The following is an 18,703-nucleotide window of genomic DNA, read 5'->3' on the forward strand; positions in this document are numbered from 1 at the left end:
CAGAGTGAGGGGGCTACAGCAGCGAGAGAGGATGATTGAAATCTACGCCCTGGCAGGGATAACAGGTTCCAAACGGCGTAGATTTCAATCAGCACTGTCCAGAAGAGGTTACATTTTATAAAAATAGTGATATTTGTGAACTACTAGCAGGCGATATTCATTACATTTCCATAGAATTAAAATGCTGTGGCGAAACAAACCTTTCTCAGACTCGGGCAATACAAACTGATCACATGGTGAAAACATTTACTGCCAGAGGGTGTCTTGCAAGACAATGCATGTCAAACCATTCAACTGACATTTATGCTGCTAATGTTAATGCTGCTAATGACAGTGAGAATACAGAAGAGCCAGGCCAACTGTAACTACAAGCTGTCAAAGTGAAAGGTTGCAGATGCTTTTTACTGACTGATGTTGTCCAATTCAGTTTTTTCTTAACCACTTGAAGACCGTGGTGTTAACCCCCCTAGTGACCAGGCCATTTTCTCCTAATCGGGTCACTGCAGCTTTAAGGCCTCGCTGCAGTGCTGTCCAACCCAGCACACAAGTGATACCCCCCCCCCCCCTTTTCTCCCCAGCAACAGAGCTGTGGGTCTGATTGCTCCCACAATGTTTATTTATTTATTTATTTATTTTCAAGTAAAATAATGTATTTTTTAAATGAATTTTCCCTCCCTCCCCCAGTTAGCCTATCACAGCGATCAACTGTGATAGGCTTCAGCCTATCACAGCAGATCGCTCCGGTGTCCCCCAGGGGGACAGTTGTGTCACACGGCTGTCCCCAGTACAGCACTGCTGTAGATCGCAGTGCTGTACAATGTTTATAGACGGCGGTTTCGCTGTCTAACTGTCTCCGAGCTGCGATCGCCACTGGGAGACTGAAGGCGGAGCGGATCTCCTGCAATCCCCGCCTGCAGCCATTCACACCAATCGGCGTGGAGTGGTCCTGGGGCTGCCAACGCGTTCACGCCAATCGGCGTGGAGCAGTCGGCTAGGGGTTAAAGTGATCCCAAGCTGAAGCTTAGGATCAAAATTAGATACTTACCTGAAAAGAGGGAAGTCTCAGGATCCTATTGAGACTTCCCTCGCTACTCTGATGTCCCCAGTCACTGAGCACGCTCCCTTCCAGATCAGGGCCGCGCTCCTCCTGTGTTACGAGCGCGGCCGTGCAGTAGCCACGCGAGCATGGCCATGCATGCGCAGTAGCACAGAGCTGCTCGTACACAAACGGCTCCAGCTTACTGCACATGCACGCACGTGGGCAGGCCCACGGGCTTCTGCAGTAAGAAGAGCTGCGTGGCCAGGATATGATTAGTAACAATGCCTCTTCGGTAATCTTCTGGGGGGCCGCACTCAGCAATGGGGGACATCTCAATACAGAGGAAAGCCTCAATAGAATCCTGAGGCTTCCCTCTCTTTAGGTACGTATCTCATTTTGTACCCGAATCTTAGCTCAGTTACACTTTGTCTCCTTTAATAACAAGCATAGGCAAGTTTAGAGGGGGATTACTGGTGCCCAGAATCCCCCCTCAGACCGGGACGGTGCAGTGTCTGGGGACAGACACAAGTTAACCACTTGAGGACCACAGTCTTTTTGCCCCTTAAGGACCAGAGCCTTTTTCTGCGCTAAGGGGCCCAAAGTCCAATGAGTACCTTTAGGATTTCACAGGTCATTTTGCGACATTTGGTTTCAAGACTACTCCTCACGGTTTAGGGCCCCTAAAATGCCAGGGCAGTATAGGAACCCCACAAATGACCCCATTTTAGAAAGAAAACACCCCAAGGTATTCCGTTAGGAGTATGGTGAGTTCATAGAAGATTTTATTTTTTGTCACAAGTTAGCGGAAATTGATTTTAATTGTTTTTTTTTTTCACAAAGTGTCATTTTTCGCTAACTTGTGACAAAAAATAAATTCTTCTATGAACTCACCATACTCCTAATGGAATACCTTTGGGTGTCTTCTTTCTAAAATGGGGTCATTTGTGGGGTTCCTATACTGCCCTGGCATTTTAGGGGCCCTAAACCGTGAGGAGTAGTCTTGAAACCAAATGTCGCAAAATGACCTGTAAAATCCTAAAGGTACTCATTGGACTTTGGGCCCCTTAGCGCAGTTAGGGTGCAAAAAAGTGCCACACATGTGGTACCGCCATACTCAGGAGAAGTAGTATAATGTGTTTTGTGGTGTATGTTTACACATACAGTTGCTGGGTGGGAGAAATATCTCTGTAAATGACAATTTTTTGATTTTTTTGTTACACACAATTGTCCATTTACAGAGAGATATCTCCTACCCAGCATGGGTATGTATAAAAGTACACCCCAAAACACATTATACTACTTCTTCTGAGTACGGCGATACCACATGTGTGACACTTTTTTTTGCAACCTAGGTGCGCTAAGGGGCCTAACGTCCTATTCACAGGTCATTTTGAGGCATTTGGATTCTAGACTACTCATCACGGTTTAGGGCCCCTAAAATGCCAGGGCAGTATCGGAACCCTACAAGTGACCCCATTTTAGAAAGAAGACACCCCACGGTATTCTGTTAGGAGTATGGTGAGTTCATAGAAGATTTTTTTTTTGTTACAAGTTAGCGGAAAATGACACTTTGTGAAAAAAAACCCAATACAAATCAATTTCCGCTAACTTGTGACAAAAAATAAAATCTTCTATGAACTCATTATACACCTAACAGAATACCTTGGGGTGTCTTCTTTCTAAAATGGGGTCACTTGTGGGGTTCCTATACTGCCCTGGCATTTTAGGGGCCATAAACTGTGAGGAGGAGTCTTGAACCCAAATGTCTCAAAATGACCTGTGAAATCCTAAAGGTACTCATTGGACTTTGGGCCCCTTAGCACAGTTAGGCTGCAAAAAAGTGTCACACATGTGGTATCGCTGTACTCAGGAGAAGTAGTATAATGTGTTTTGTGGTGTATTTTTACATATAACCATGCTGGGTGGGAGAAATATCTGTAAATGACACATTTTTGATTTTTTTTTTACACACAATTGTCCATTTACAGAGAGATTTCTCCCACCCAGTATGGGTATGTGTAAAAATACATCACAAAACACATTATACTACTTCTCCTGAGTACGGCGATACCACATGTGTGACACTTTTTTGCAGCCTAGGTGCGCTAAGGGGCCCAACGTCCTATTCACAGGTCATTTTGAGGCATTTGTTTTCAAGACTACTCCTCACGGTTTAGGGCCCCTAAAATGCCAGGGCAGTATAGGAACCCCACAAGTGACCCCATTTTTGAAAGAAGACACCCCAAGGTATTCCGTTAGGTGTATAGTGAGTTCATAGAAGATTTTATTTTTTGTCACAAGTTAGTGAAAAATGACACTTTGTGAAAAAAACAATAAAAATTTCCGCTAACTTTTGACAAAAAATTAAATCTTCTATGAACTCGTCATACACCTAACAGAATACCTTGGGGTGTCTTTTTTCTAAAATGGGGTCACTTGTGGGGTTCCTATACTGCAACAAACACAATTGCTAACTTCCAGTCAGAGCAATATCCTGCCTCTATCTGGCCAGCAGACGCTAGTCAGCCAATCAGGTGCACTGTCATACACCCTTTGCCTGCTATACCATACCTAGCAGGAATTACATAGATTAGCATTCAGGTGGGAGGCTTCGGTTGGACGCAATCGTGAATTGCGTCGTTTACAGGGACGCCCCGTGTAGGCACATCTCCCACACGGTCCCCTCCCTAACCACTCACCTGTCAACCGCATCCTAGAAGCTGCAAAAAATATTATTTATTTCTAGGATGCGGTTGACAGGTGAGTGGTTAGGGAGGGGACCGTGTGGGAGATGTGCCTACACGGGGCGTCCCTGTAAACGACGCAATTCACGATTGCGTCCAACCGAAGCCTCCCACCTGAATGCTAATCTATGTAATTCCTGCTAGGTATGGTATAGCAGGCAAAGGGTGTATGACAGTGCACCTGATTGGCTGACTAGCATCTGCTGGCCAGATAGAGGCAGGATATTGCTCTGACTGGAAGTTAGCAATTGTGTTTGTTGCAGTTGGCATTCAGTTTAGAGGTGGTGGGGTGAGTTCCCTGGAGGTGAGAGGTCCAGGGCTTGCCCGCACTTCCCTCTAGGTGTCGCATGGTGGTTTGGGGGCCCCAGTGAGTGAGAGAGACCTGGGGCCCCTGGGCTGTCATGTGGACCAGTGTTTGTGATTTTAAATTTATTTTTTGCAGCTTCTAGGATGCGGTTGACAGGTGAGTGGTTAGGGAGGGGACCGTGTGGGAGATGTGCCTACACGGGGCGTCCCTGTAAACGTCGCAATTCACGATTGCGTCCAACCGAAGCCTCCCACCTGAATGCTAATCTATGTAATTCCTGCTAGGTATGGTATAGCAGGCAAAGGGTGTATGACAGTGCACCTGATTGGCTGACTAGCGTCTGCTGGCCAGATAGAGGCAGGATATTACTCTGACTGGAAGTTAGCAATTGTGTTTGTTGCAGTTGGCATTCAGTTTAGAGGTGGTGGGGTGAGTTCCCTGGAGGTCAGAGGTCCAGGGCTTGCCCGCACTTCCCTCTAGGTGTCGCATGGTGGTTTGGGGGCCCCAGTGAGTGAGAGAGACCTGGGGCCCCTGGGCTGTCATGTGGACCAGTGTTTGGGGTTCCTATACTGCCCCGGCATTTTACGGGCCCAATACCGTGAGTAGTCTGGAAACCAAATTTCTCAAAATGACTGTTCAGGGGTATAAGCATCTGCAAATTTTGATGACAGGTGGTCTATGAGGGGGCAAATTTTGTGGAACCGGTCATAAGCAGGGTGGCCTCTTAGATGACAGGTTGTATTGGGCCTGATCTGATGGATAGGAGTGCTAGGGGGGTGACAGGAGGTGATTGATGGGTGTCTCAGGGGGTGGTTAGAGGGCAAAATAGATGCAATCAATGCACTGGGGAGGTGATCTGAAGGGGGTCTGACGGGGATCTGAGGGTTTGGCCGAGTGATCAAGAGCCCACACGGGGCAAATTAGGGCCTGATCTGATGGGTAGGTGTGCTAGGGGGTGACAGGTGGTAAACAGGAGGTGATTGATGGGTGTCTCAAGGTGTGATTAGAGGGAGGAAATAGATGCAAGCAATGCACTGGCGAGGTGATCAGGGCTGGGGTCTGAGGGCGTTCTGAGGGTGTGGGCGGGTGATTGGGTGCCCTAGGGGCAGATAGGGGTCTAATCTGATGGGTATCAGTGACAGGGGCTGATTGATGGGTGATCAGTGGGTGATTAGATGGCAGAACAGATGTAAACAATGCACTTTGGAGGTGATCTGAGGGTAGGTCTGGGGCAATCTGATGGTGTGGGTGGGTGATCAGATTGCCCGCAAGGGGCAGGTTAGGGGCTGATTGATGGGTGGCAGTGACAGGGGGCGATTGATGGGTGGCAGTGACAGGGGGTGATTGATGGGTGATTGATAGGTGATTGACAGGTGATCAGTGGGTTATTACAGGGAAGAACAGATGTAAATAATGCACTGGCGAATTTATAAGGGGGGGTCTGAGGGCAATGTGGGCGGGTGATTGGGTGCCTGCATGGGGCAGATTAGGGTCTATACTGATGGGTAACAGTGACAGGTTGTGATAGGGGGTGATTGATGGGTGATTGATGGGTAATTAGTGGGTGTTTAGAGGAGAGAACAGATGTAAACACTGCACTTGGGAGGTGATCTGATGTCGGATCTGCGGGCGATCTATTGGTGTGGGTGGGTGATCAGATTGCCCGCAAGGGGCAGGTTAGGGGCTGATTGATGGGTGGCAGTGACAGGGGGTGATTGATGCATGATTGACAGGTGATCAGTGGGTTATTACAGGGGGGATAGAGGCATACAGTACACGGGGGGGGGGGGGGTCTGGGGAGAATCTGAGGGGTGGGGGGGTGATCAGGAGGGAGCAGGGGGCAGTTTAGGGTTAAAAAAAATAGTGTTGACAGAAAGTGACAGGGAGTGATTGATGGGTGATTAGGGGGGTGATTGGGTGCTAACAGTGGTCTGGGGGGTAAGTAGGGGGGAATCTGAGGGGTGCTGTGGGCGATCAGGGGGCAGGGGGGGGGGGGGGAATCAGTGTGCTTGGGTGCAGACTAGGGTGGCTGCAGCCTGTCCTGGTGGTCCCTCGGACACTGGGACCACCAGGGCAGGAGGCAGCCTGTATAATAGGCTTTTTATACAATACAAAGCCTATTATACGCATTGTGAGCGGCGATCCGGGTGCTAGTAACCCGCCGGCGCTTCCGAACGGCCGGCGGGTTACAGCGCGAGGGGGGCGGAGCCAGTCACCGGCGGCTGATCGCGTCACGAATGACGCTATCGCCGCATAACCACGCCCGCCGCCGCCCCCGCCGATGGGCGTATTGCGGTCGTTTAGGCCCGGTCTTTGCCGCCGCCCATGGGGGCGGTCCTTAAGTGGTTAAGCTACATACTCACGGGGGACAATTGTCCCCCGTTGCATGCGCGCACGCGAACAGGGAGCGACAGCTCCCTGCCGGTGACAGCTGTCCACACGTCTCGCCAGAAAGGCAGAGACGCGGCAGAAGCTGTTTGTGAATGGATCATCCCCCGGCCGGATGCTCCATTCACTCGCGTAGGTCTCCTGTCGCTAGCCCACGTACTCACGCGGGACTAGCGACAGTTCCGGCGAAGTTGCGGCGACAGTTGTAGCCGGCGATTGAACATGTCAATCGCCTGGCGACACCTCCGAAGGGCGACGGTTCGGGGCGCGCGCGTCATACACACGGGCGACCTGTCGCCGCAACACGTGCGTGCCACGTGGTTGCGGCGACGGCCGTACCCCGTGTGTATGGGTCTTTAGACACCAGAATATCTGCAAGCATCCTGCCACTCACAGCACCGTGCTGCTGTCTGCAATATGTTGTGCCACGCCCCCTTTCTTTCCCAGCTACAGTTGACTTTAGATGTAGCTGCAGCTTGTGTACACAGCATGGAGCAGCTCTGAGGAACTTGACAGAGCACAGAGCCAGGTATGAGTACAGCTCTGTGCCCCTGCTGTGTGCTAGTAATGCATGAAGTCACGAACTTGCAGAAGGGTTCACTTCCCCTTTCATTACAGATGCCAACAGTCCTCATTATTATCTGTATTTACTGGCACCTGTAACACCAAACTGAACCAAACTGAATAAGCTGCAGAGGTCAGTGGATACAGATAACAACGCTTACACTCACCCAACTTTTCTAGCGACAGGAAAAAAAGCACTGAGGGAGCTCTGGATGGATAAGCCTGCTGAATACTTCCTAGTCCATGGCTGCCCAAGTGATAGCCCTCTTAAAGAGAGTCTGAAGCGAGAATAAATCTCGCTTCAGCTCTTATATATAGCAGGGGCATGTGCGTCCCTGCTAAAATGCCGCTATCCCGCGGCTAAACAGGGGTCCCTTACCCCCCAAATCCCTTTGAGAAGTCCCGGGGATCACTTCCTGATTGAGGCAGGGCTAACCGCTGCAGCGCGTATCTCCGCTTCTCCCCCGCCCCTCTCAGTCTTCCTTCACTGAGAGGGGTGGGGGAGAGGCGGCGATGCGCCGCTGATAGACGCGCTGTGAGGCAGGGCTGCAGCCGTTAGCCCTGCCTCCAGCAGCAGCAAAATCTACGACCAAGTTGGTCGTAGATTTTGCAAGGTGGGATTTGGGGGGTAAGGGACCCCCGTTCAGCCGCGGGATAGCGGCGTTTTAGCAGGGGCACACATGCCCCTGCTATATATAAGCTCTGAAGCGAGATTTATTCTCGCTTCAGTCTCTTTAAGTCTAATTATCTCTATTTTTTACTGAAGTGTAACAGAGTAACCAAGCAGCTCAGGGTGACCCAAACTACTAGGAATGTATAGGGGGATAAAAGGGACCAAAAAGCCCTCCTACTGTGTCAAGCTCTCCCCCATGACTTTCTCCTCCTCTCTCCCTGGTATATCCTCTCTTCCCTTTACCACGTCTCTCCTCCACAGTGCATTATGTCAGTGTTCAGTATGTCCCTGCAAAATAGAATATTGCAATCCTGGTCAGGTATATCTCACCTGTTTCTGTGTTGCCTCCCATTCCCTCTTGCCGTGTGCCTCTCTCTCCTACTCTGTCCTGTGTGTATCTCTCTACCCCATTCCCCTGTTCTCTCTCTCTTCTTCCCACAGACACACACTCATGTTTTTTCCACTTTATTTTCTTTCACTTCCCTCTCTCTACATTTCCCCAACTCTCTTTGATCACTTTTTCTGACCCTCTTGTCTGTCTCACCATCTCTCTTCCACCCTCCTCTAAATAAATAAAAATAAAAATCAGCATCGTCTCATTCTTTCTAACTACTATTATTTATTTATAGCACTGACATCTTCTGCAGCACATTACAGAGTACATAGTCATGTCACTGACTGTCCTCAGGGAAGCTTTCGATAGTCATACTGTAATTGTAATGCCCTGCCATATTATTATATTGAGTGTGGATGAAAGAGACCTTTCAGGAATCCCCTCCTTGAAAATCCTGTGTTTGCCCCTGCTAAGGTACTCTGCCTCCCTAAAGGACAAATGAAGTGAGAAGAATATGGAGGCTGCCATATTTATTTCCTTTTAAACAATACAAGTTTCCTGGCAGCCTTGCTGATATATTTGGCTGGAGTGCTGTTTGAATAACACCAGAAAAAAAGCATGCTTGTTTATGGCTAAAAGTATTAGTGGCAGAGGATCAGCAGAACAGCCAGCATAGCGCATTTCAACAGCACGTATAGTGAGAAACATGCAATGCAAGAAAGGTGCATAGACAGCATTTTTACTATTCCCATCATATTTGCAGCAGTGCGATGTGCTATCCCGCTGACCCATTCACTGCAATAAGTGGGATCCGCAGCGCAGATGGCTTGCGATCGTACATGTTGCATTCTGATCGCGCGTACGTTAAAAAGGGGCGCTGGGAAAAAAGGGCGCGGGGTTTTAAACGATAAGCATGGATAACGTTTAAAAATGTATTGTACTGTATTTCGTTTAAAATTAATGTTTTATAAAGTTATAAATCATTAAATAATGTGCATTAAATCGGCAATTGTAAAAACGGTATTCTTTCGTTTAAATAGTGAAACGTATAATAACGTTTTAAAAAAAATTACTAAGTAACCCTCCCTGTACCTACCCCTAACCCCTAGACCCCCCTGTTGATGCCTAAACCTAAGACCCCCCCTGTTGGTGCCTAAGTAACCCTCCCTGTACCTACCCCTAACCCCTAGACCCCACTGTTGGTGCCTAAACCTAAGACCCCCCTGTTGGTGCCTAAACCTAAGACCCCCTGTTGGTGCCTAAACCTAAGACCCCCCTGTTGGTGCCTAAACCTAAGACCCCCCTGTTGGTGCCTAAACCTAAGACCCCCTGTTGGTGCCTAAACCTAAGACCCCCCTTTTGGTGCCTAAACCTAAGACCCCCTGTTGGTGCCTAAACCTAAGACCCCCCTGGTGGTGCCTAAACCTAAGACCCCCCTGTTGGTGCCTAAACCTAAGACCCCCCCTGTTGGTGCCTAAGTAACCCTCCCTGTACCTACCCCTAACCCCTAGACCCCACTGTTGGTGCCTAAACCTAAGACCCCCCTGTTGGTGCCTAAACCTAAGACCCCCTGTTGGTGCCTAAACCTAAGACCCCCCTGTTGGTGCCTAAACCTAAGACCCCCCTGTTGGTGCCTAAACCTAAGACCCCCTGTTGGTGCCTAAACCTAAGACCCCCCTTTTGGTGCCTAAACCTAAGACCCCCTGTTGGTGCCTAAACCTAAGACCCCCCTGGTGGTGCCTAAACCTAAGACCCCCCTGTTGGTGCCTAAACCTAAGACCCCCCTGTTGGTGCCTAAACCTAAGACCCCCCTGTTGGTGCCTAAACCTAAGACCCCCCTGTTGGTGCCTAAACCTAAGACCCCCCTGTGATAAGCATTAATAACGTTTCAAAAACATATTGTGTGTTTTTTTCGTTTAAAAATAATGTAAAAAAAAAAAATTGTAGTTTTTCGTTTAAAAATGTTTGAAAAAAAAATATTGTACTGTTTTTCGTTTAAAAATAATATTAAAAAATGTATAAATCATTAAATAATGTGTAATCATGAGAAGCAGTAATAAAACATTAAGTCTCCGGGCGCCGCTTTTAAAACGTTATTTTTCTCCGGCGCCCTTTTTTCCTATCGGGCGCCCATTAAACGATATTTATTATGGGAGTGAATGGCGGCGCCCGATTTGTCCACTAGCCTCCTGCGCCCTTTTTTACTGTTTCCTCTGATCGCACAGCCATCTGTGCTAATTGATGTCAACGAGGCCTTTCATATATATTAGTTCAATATGGTAGAATAGGTGTACGCTCAATATCGGGAAGTTATAAATTGTTAAGCTCATCTACCAAACATTGGACTGTAATGACGTAATGTCGGTAAAAAGGTCGTGCGCAGGTAGTGCACATCGATTTTACTGGTATTTCTGACAGGTAAACAGTGTGAGTTGCACAATTAGTGCAAGACACGCATTATGCTAATTGCGTAGCGCACTTTACCCTAGCAATGTGCACAGTCATGCAAGCTGTGCTAACTGTGCAATACTGGCTACATAATTGTCACAAGTACCATAAAAGTTGCCTGTGTGCAACAAGGTTACCAACATTACATGACTCCTCCCACTGCATAGAGTATGCCAAGCTTTTTTGATGTCACTGGGATATTGTAGCAGACCTCACAGCATATTGTGTCAGGAGCTGTGTTCAGCAACCGATCGCAGTCTCTTTCAACACTCTTCTGTATTCCGACGTAGGGCTGGATTTCCACAGACTGCCTTCCCTTGCCATTATTAACCATGCATCATCTGATCCAGAACCCTTCAGTTGAGAGCATCATGTCATCAGTGCTACATGTGACTGAGTCTGGACCTTTTGGTGCTGATAGCATTAGGGCTAGTTCCCACTCAGGCGCTTTTGGGGAGTGTTCCGCCAGCAAAGCGCTGTGACAAATTTATCCTTATGGGATCATTCTCACTACAGTGCTTTTCATAAATCGCAAACGACCTGCATGCAGCATTTTGACAGTGATCGGTATGCGATTCTTGTTCTCTTGAATGGAAATTGCAGAGTGAAATCACCAAGAAAATTGCTGAAGTAGTCGACCAGCAGTGGAGATTTTCAATTTTCTGTTTAATTCAGTAAGACAGTGAATATACAGCCATCACCCGGTCTAGGTATCAGGTGTAAGTATACATAGTTCTCAAGTATAAGTAGCTCTCAGATGCTTACAGTGCTGTAGGGCACACTTGGAAGTGAGTGTGTCTACATTGCAGCTGGGCAGTAAAGCACTGTATGTAGAGTATATTCACTGTCTTTGTGAATTAAACATAAAATTGAAAATCTTCACTGCTGGTCGACTACTTCATTGGATTTCAAATCTGTAAGCCACACAGACTGGACTGTGCAGGAAGGATCTATAGCAAGTGAGGTGTGCTGTCCAGGAAGTATATCTACCAAGAAAATCACTGAAATTTGGCAACTCAAATTCGCAATTCGAGTGTTAACCAGGCCTTGCATGGAGAAATCTTTGGTTTTTCTTAAAGGGGCACTACGGCGAAAAATTGTATAATTTAAAATATGTGCAAACATAGACAAATAAGAAGTACGTTTTTTCCAGAGTAAAATGACGCAAAGTAGTAGTGTAGCACTCTTCTTCCGCTTCCGTTAGGATGTGCCTCGGTCTATCTGCCAGCACCGCAGATGAATCAAATTGTAGTAAAGAGATGACCGGCACCATCCACAAATATTAATGCTCTTTTATTGCATAATCAGATCATGTCCCGCCTGTTAAAGCGACGTTTCGGAGATGGTCTCCTTTTTCAAGCAAGGCAGGGTACAAAATGACATGTCATACATTTCTATTTATACACATCAGCAAGCAAAGCAGCCAATCAAACACAGTATTACACCAAACCAATCATGTTGATCCATGTTAAAAAACGGACCTGATGGGGAACTAACCTGCTGCTCTGTCAAATGACGCTTGACCCATCTCTCCACCCACTCCCCACGTGGTTATGCGGAAGGTAGCCCTGCCGTCCACACCTGCGCATGACTGTACTCACGCAGTCTTCCCCCGCTCCGCCTACGGCGGACCTGACAGGGGACTGCAGCGAGTGACGTGAGGCGCGGGCAGTACCCAGTACGTCCACACCTCCGCAAGCCATGCGGCCAATGGGACGCGTACCGGACACGCAGCACCGCCCATTGAGGCCGCGCCACGTATCCAGTCACTCCCACCTGATGGTAACTATGGTGATAGACAACAGAGCGCCCGACAAGCACAACGGATCATTCATATTATTAAATAGATCTCACCACTCCGCAGTTAGATGACAAAGTCTATTTACCAGGATATATTGGGGAAGTTTTACAATTGGAGACACTCCAGATAGGTGGTGGGCCTGTTCAAAAACAAAAACCAAGCAAAAATTAATTAAAAATTAACAATAATAACAAAAATCCACAAATTAGCAACGGCATCACTAGATGGAGCTGGAGACATGCACGTGATTAGATAAAGGGTGTCAAATCAAACTCTCTATTGAGAACTTTTGTGATACATGGTCACATATTTGGAATAAAGCGTCGTTTGACGCAATGGTCCTCACTATACAGAGAATACAAGAAGAGTTACCGAAGCTTACACAAACAAGGATTGATTTGAAGAACAAACTTAAACAAGTGATCTCAATAGAGGCATATGAACAGTTTGAAGATGAATTGGTGGCTCTCCTAGATACACATCAAAGGAATGTTGAAACGGTTAAACGTGAAAAATACCAGCGTGATGAGCTTGACTACACGTCTGGCTACATATACACTTGGCAGAAACCTGGAGGTAGACCAAGGCTACCCCGTAGACCCAAAGGAGGAAAGGGCCCAGCCCCTGGTCAGGAAGAATCACAATCACAATCGACAGATTTTTTGACCAGTTCCTCACAGGAAGGCCAATCAGACGTTCCAGGAAACGTAGGGGAGGGCGCAGGAGGAGGCACCATAAAATCCAGGTTGAGACCACGGCAATCACGCCCCTACCAGAGGAGAATATAGTTGTTAATATTTCATCCGTACAGTTGACACCGACGCAGATGGCTGCCCTCAACCATGGTCTGTCTTTCTCTCCAACACACTGGCCTGATCCCTTGGAAGTGGACATTGAACTGCAACGTTTTTTTAGGAATATTAAACTTAAGTATTATTTTTCCATCCCGAGAGAGACCATGGCAATCTATCACCATAGTTACCATCAGGTGGGAGTGACTGGATACGTGGCGCGGCCTCAATGGGCGGTGCTGCGTGTCCGGTACGCGTCCCATTGGCCGCATGGCTTGCGGAGGTGTGGACGTACTGGGTACTGCCCGCGCCTCACGTCACTCGCTGCAGTCCCCTGTCAGGTCCGCCGTAGGCGGAGCGGGGGAAGACTGCGTGAGTACAGTCATGCGCAGGTGTGGACGGCAGGGCTACCTTCCGCATAACCACGTGGGGAGTGGGTGGAGAGATGGGTCAAGCGTCATTTGACAGAGCAGCAGGTTAGTTCCCCATCAGGTCCGTTTTTTAACATGGATCAACATGATTGGTTTGGTGTAATACTGTGTTTGATTGGCTGCTTTGCTTGCTGATGTGTATAAATAGAAATGTATGACATGTCATTTTGTACCCTGCCTTGCTTGAAAAAGGAGACCATCTCCGAAACGTCGCTTTAACAGGCGGGACATGATCTGATTATGCAATAAAAGAGCATTAATATTTGTGGATGGTGCCGGTCATCTCTTTACTACAATTCCAGAGTAAAATGAGTCATAAATTACTTTTCTCCTATGTTGCTGTCACTTACTTGTACGCAGTAGAAATCTGACATAAGTGACAGGTTTTGGACTAGTCCATCTCTTCATAGGGGATTCTCAGCAAGGCTTTTATTCTTCATAAAGATATTACCTAAAAAGGATTTATACAAAGATGCTGGCCAGCTTCCCTGCTCACTACACAGTTTTTTGGCAGTTGGACAGAGCAACTGCCACTCACTAAGTGCTTTTGAAAATAAATAAATCCCAGAGAATCCCCTATAAAGAGAAGGACTAGTCCAAAACCTGTCACTTCTGTTAGATTTCTACTACCTACTGTAAGTGACAGCAACATAGGAGAAAAATAATTTATGGCTCATTGGAAAAAATGTACTTATTTGTATATGTTTGTACATATTTTTCATTTTACAGTTTTTCGCTGTAGTGCCCCTTTAAAGAAAAACACTAGGTGAAAATAAACTGAGATAAACAATTGTATCTATCATCCTCCTCCTAAAAATGAAATTTTTTTGATAACTCCCGGTTTTATTGTATTTTAAGTTCTACTTTTTAAGTTTTTACTGCCCCATTGTCTCTGTTTAATGACACATTCATTGAAGTATGCCAGAACTAAAATCTATGAACTATTCCCCCCTTCTATCTCTTTCCTGTGCTCAGAAGCCATTTTCTGCCAGGAAAGTGTTTTATGGCTTTAATTTTTAGTGATGGTTAAGCTATAGTCCACCTTGGTCCCGACCAAGACAGAAACTGTCACTTGCATACCTGGTTCTTAACTCTTTCAGGCACCAAAAATGGAACACAGCAATAGTTATTTGTCTGCTTGCCACTGTACATACACATGTCTATCTCATAATTTCATGTGACTTTGTGATACCTTTAATGCGTAAAGTGCACAGCAACAAAGAACTCAAAAGCGGTTTATACGGCTTTAGCTAGGTATATTAGACAGCTTAGAGGTGGAGGTGATGGAGGTCAAGCTCAAATTTTTAAAGTACGTAGCAATTTCCACTCTGCATCACCAACTTACAGCTTAAAGAGAAACCAAGAATCGAACTTCATCCCAATCAGTAGCTGAAACCCCCTTTCCCATGAGAAATCTTTTCCTTTTCACAAACGGATCAACAGGGGGCGCTGTATGGCCGATATTGTGGTGAAACCCCTACCACAGTGTGATGTCAGGACCAGGGTCCTGAAAGTTTCCTGTCTGTGAATCTCGTTGCATTATGGGAAATAACAGCTGTTTACAGCTGAGTACAGCTGCCAAAAAAGCAAGCAGCATCTCCTTCCACTGACATCACCTTCCAGCAGTAAAAATGTCACCATGTGATAAATGTCAGAATATAAATTAGGGAGAGGAAAGATTTTACAATGGGCAAACACTGACTAAATCATTTATACATAATTATTGTAAAAATGAAGCACTTTTTTTTATTACATTATTTTTACTACAGAGAGACTGAAGTGAATAAAAATGGATATTTTTAACTGCTAGTTTGTTTAAGGACTATAAGGAGAGGTGAAACGCCGCATTCCAGCAGCAAAACGAGGGCTTTATACCCCCCAAATCCCCAGGGGGAAATCCGGGGAGCGCTTCCTGAAAGAGGCAGATCTAAGCGCTGTAGCTCTGCCTCTACTGAAGTCAATCACCGCCTCTCCCTGCCCCTCTGAGTCTTCCTTCACAGAGAGGGGCAGGGAGAGGCGGAGATCCACACGGAGATTGACTCCAGTAGAGGCAGAGCTACAGCGCTAAGCTCTGCCTCCCCAGGCAGCAAAATCCACAACTTTGAAAGTTGTGGATGTTTGCCCCGGGATTTGGAGGGTATAAAGCCCTCGTTTTCCAGCTGGAATGCGGCGTTTCACCTCTCCTCAGGGCAGTTTCTTGGGCAGTGCAGGCAGGGCTACTGCCCTGGGCGCAGACCAGAAAGTAGAAGGGGGGCACAGGCAGATGGACATAACCTCTAGGGAGTTGGTGACGCGACGCATGGTGCAGCCAAATGGAAGAAGAAATAAAATTACCAGCGTGATCACCTTTTCTTGACTCCTCTTGGACTGCCTGCATCAGATGTCAAGTCATCATCACATCACCACCGCGTGATGACACCCGATGTCTTGTAGTGGTACTGCAGACTGTCAGTGCGCGGTGCCCATGGAGGAGTCGGCTTTCCGGGCTCTCTTCACCTGTGTGTTTTCCTGGTCCCCCCAGATGAGCGGCTGGTCACTAGTAAGTAGGCAGATCTACTTGTGACCTGTGGCTGTGTGACTCCCTAAAGAGTAAGGGATCGCAAGTCCACAGAGGTGGGGGGAAGGGGGCACAATTTTACACCCTCGCCCTGGGTGAAATTTAGCCTAGAAACTGCCCTGCCTCTCCTTATAGTCCTTAAACAAACTAGCGGGTAAAAATATCAATTTTTATTCACTTCAGAGTCTCTTTAAGTCAGGGGTCTCAAACTCGCGGCCCGCGGGCCATTTGCAGCCCTCGATACAATATTTTGTGGCCCTCGCCGGCAAAAGCTTCCTTATAGTTCGCTTCAGTGCTCCCAAGTAATCCGCCGCATCCCCGCCGCTAAGCGAGGGCTGCAGAGCTCCCAAATTGCCCCGGAGGCAATCCGCCGGCATTTTCTGGAAGGGGCAGAGCTTTCAGCTTCAGCTCTGCCCCTCCTGACGTCAATCGCCGCCTCTTCCCGCCCCTCTCTGTGAAGGAAGAGTGAGAGGGGCGGGCAGAGGCGGCAATGCGCCGCGATTGTGAAATTCCTTATGCGGCCCAGCCTCATCTTGACTTTGCCTCCTGCGGCCCCCAGGTAAATTGAGTTTGAGACCCCTGCTTTAAGTGCTACTATCATTCCGACCTGTAGTTTTTACTGCAGGTAAGCACTGACTAGGAATTTCTCACCATTTGCTGTTCATGTCTCTCAGGTTTGTGAGCGGTGAGATGTTTGTGGGTTAATATTGCTGTAGCACCTTTCAGCGCAGTAGAACAGGACGTCACTGGTCACAGCACGTCTTCCACCCCCTGACCAGCAACACTGCAAATAGCAACAGGAGGATCTCTGCTGATCCTGTGGGCTGACCTGCAAACCAACTATTTCAAAGGTCAGTGTGTGTTTTCCTCCTCACAGAGGCAGCACGGTTTCCAGTTCTTAGTAAAACTCTCCTATACATTGCTCATTCTTAGAAAAAAAAACCTACCACACAGGAAGCCGCCTTCATGTAACATGTTTATTTTAGAATCACATTCAAGTGACCAAAATGATTAACAAGAAGGCTGAATATAATAAAATAGAAGTTATTTGCAATCAGTTTTAAGTAAGCAATTGTGGTTTCCCATGATGCATCACTCCTGAATATGCAAAATCATCTCCTTATCCATCTGATTGTCAGACGCTAGAGCATGTGTCGAACCCCAGGCCTGGTGGGCCAGATCCACGCAAGTGTTTAGGATGGACTGAGAAAGAGAGGAACGTGTTCTACCTGATGGACCACACCTTTCCTGATTCAGACCCATCAATTAATTTGAGCTGTGTCAAAAGTGTGTGAGGGCCTCAGCCCTCGTAAGACCAGTTTGACAACCCTGCGCTAGAGGGAGAAGACTGCTACAGAAGATGGGTCTGGACTCTGGAGACCCAGGAGGAGTTGAGTAGTTCGTTACACTGGCACCTGCTCCCCAGGGGCACCGCAAGCATTGATTCGGGGCACAAGCTCTGAATCTTTCCCCCTAGCGACAAACCTGTTTAATTTTAACCACTTATCCCACCACTACAGTATACATACACCCTCTGTGACTTCATCAAAGCCACAAGGACGTAGATCAATGATTTGCCCTTGCAGTACAGCTGTGCACGATCTGGCGCGCACTCGTGCGTGCCCCCTGGCACTTTCAGCTGCATTACTAATTGGTGAAAGTGAACATGTTCAATAAGAGACTCTAGCACTCTGCACTCTGTCCTGCGATGCCGAATATCTGGGTCCCGGCTTGATGGCGTCATCAAGCCAGGACTCGGATGTTCGGCATCACAGGGCTAAGTGCAGAGCGGTGAACGGAGGCTCTGGCTGCAGGATGGTCACTTGCAGCTGCGTTTTTTCTAGCAACCTGGCCATGGAGGGGGATGCCTGGGTGGGTGGAGGGCACATTTGGCTATCCATACTGAGGGTGCGAGGATCCCTGGTGGTGGTGGTGGTGGGGGGGGGGGTTGAAATGTGCAACTGGGAGGGGGGGGGATACAATAATGGGGACACATCTGCTTATTTTGAAGGGAGAATTTTATATTGGGGGCACATCTGGCTATAATGGGGGACCAGCATCCCTTGGGACACATTTGGCTATAATGAGGGGCAGTAATCCTGGGGACGCATCTGTCTATGTACACTGGGGGTGCCAAATACAGGGGACACATCTGGCTATATTGGGGGTCACTGATATTGGGGACACATCTGGTATACGGGGAGGCTGATGCTGGGGACACATCTGGCTATCTATACTGGGGACATAATACTGGTGGCATGGTTTTTATCTACTGTAGCACATTTATTTTGAAACTGGAATTGGTAAAAACTGAGAAAAAATGCTTTTTCCCCCCCTCTTTTTCCAATTAAAATGCATAGAATTTTTTTTTTCTTGGGACAAAATACCTCTCAATGAAAGTCTAGTTTGTCTTGAAAAAAAACGATGTGTGTATCATTTAGGTGTCGTGAGTAGAGATAAAGGTATTTCTGATTAAATAGGGACATAGCTAAAACGTCAGAACTGCTCTGATCAAAGCGGACATAAGCAAATGCGAGACAAAATTAGCACTTGCCAGGACCAGGTTTATCAGCATTAGAGGCGGAGAATCCAAAGTGCCCCCTCCCCCAACAGATTGTGCCAGCCC

At 47.4% G+C, this 18,703-nt stretch overlaps 1 protein-coding gene across 3 annotated transcripts in view; it reads right to left on the reverse strand.

Moving 5' to 3' along the window:
* The window catches only part of FLT3LG (fms related receptor tyrosine kinase 3 ligand), a 236,730-nt gene extending 219,859 nt beyond the window's left edge, over positions 1-16,871 (reverse strand). For all 3 annotated transcript variants that reach the window (XM_068242917.1, XM_068242914.1, XM_068242913.1), the window contains exon 1: positions 16,729-16,871. The gene's annotated coding sequence lies outside the window, so the exon portion shown is untranslated. The remainder of the gene's footprint in view (positions 1-16,728) is intronic.
* Positions 16,872-18,703: the final 1,832 nt, after the last annotated feature.

The sequence above is a fragment of the Hyperolius riggenbachi genome, chromosome 6 (assembly GCF_040937935.1).
Source record: "Hyperolius riggenbachi isolate aHypRig1 chromosome 6, aHypRig1.pri, whole genome shotgun sequence".
NCBI classification, from domain to species: Eukaryota; Metazoa; Chordata; class Amphibia; order Anura; family Hyperoliidae; genus Hyperolius; species Hyperolius riggenbachi.